The sequence below is a fragment of the Equus caballus genome, chromosome 16, assembly GCF_041296265.1.
Source record: "Equus caballus isolate H_3958 breed thoroughbred chromosome 16, TB-T2T, whole genome shotgun sequence".
In the NCBI taxonomy this organism is placed as follows: Eukaryota; Metazoa; Chordata; class Mammalia; order Perissodactyla; family Equidae; genus Equus; species Equus caballus.
In genome coordinates, this window is record NC_091699.1 from 91988841 (window position 1) to 91990033 (window position 1193).

Sequence of the window (1193 nt, forward strand, 5' to 3'; positions counted from 1 at the left end):
GGATGTCTCATGTTATTTCTCTCCCATTTACTTCTGATTCAAGTTCTACTCTTGCACGAATACATCTGATGGCAGAACATGATACCCGGAAGGCTAACTCCAAAGGATCGGGGAGAAGTTTAGTTTTTAAATTTCTAGCTCACAAAGGCGTGTTAGGAGGAGATTGGAAAAGATATTCAGCAAAGCAATTTATAGGATATGCCATGGGAAAGAACAGTAACATATAAGAACGCACAAGTTAAAGAACTATTAAAGGCTTAAATAATGGCAGATGTGGTTCATTAGTCTTACAAGTTCATTTTCAGGATATTGATTCCTATTCATAATCCCCTTTGTCTTTGCATAGAAGTTCAAGTCCCCAATTCTCTTTTTGACATTCGGTTTCTAAAAGCTGACTTTCCCATAACCATTCAATACCTTTACCCTCATGACTCCTTAACACCACTCCCCAAGACCTACAATGCACAGCCATACCTCCAGACTCACCTGCTAATGTCCTCTTCGGAAGCCTCTCCTCCTTTCCTTTCCTGGGCTCATTTAATTCCTATCCAGCTCTCAAGGGCTAACACAAATTTTATTTCCTCAATGAAAACCTTGTCAGGCATCCATTTCACAATGTTTTCTTTTTTTTTTTTAAGCATAAAATGATTAGGAAGAGGCAATATTAATATTCAATATTTGTTTTGTAAGCAGATTGAGGCATAATTGACTTAAAATAAACTGCACGTATTTAAAATGTACATTTTGATGTTTTGATACATGCTTACGCCATTGAAACCAAAAGTTTTCTTTTGCCCTTTTTTCATTTTTTTATTGTAATAAAATACACATAACATAAAATTTACTATCATAACCTTTTTAAGCGTACAATTCAATGGTATTAGATAATTCATATTGTTGTATAACAAAGATATCTTCTTTCTTTCTTTTTTTTTGAGTAAGATTATCCCTGAGCTAACTGCTGCCAATCCTCCTCTTTTCACTGAGGAAGACTGGCCCTGAACTAACATCCGTGCCCAACTTCCTCTACTTTATAAGTGGGACGCCTACCACAGCATGGCATGCCAAGTGGTGCCATGTCCGCACCTGGGATCTGAACTGGCGAATCCTAGGCCACTGAGAAGTGGAACGTGTGAACTTAATTGTTGTGCCACTGGGCTGGCCCCAAAGATATTTTCTTACCTGTCCTTGTA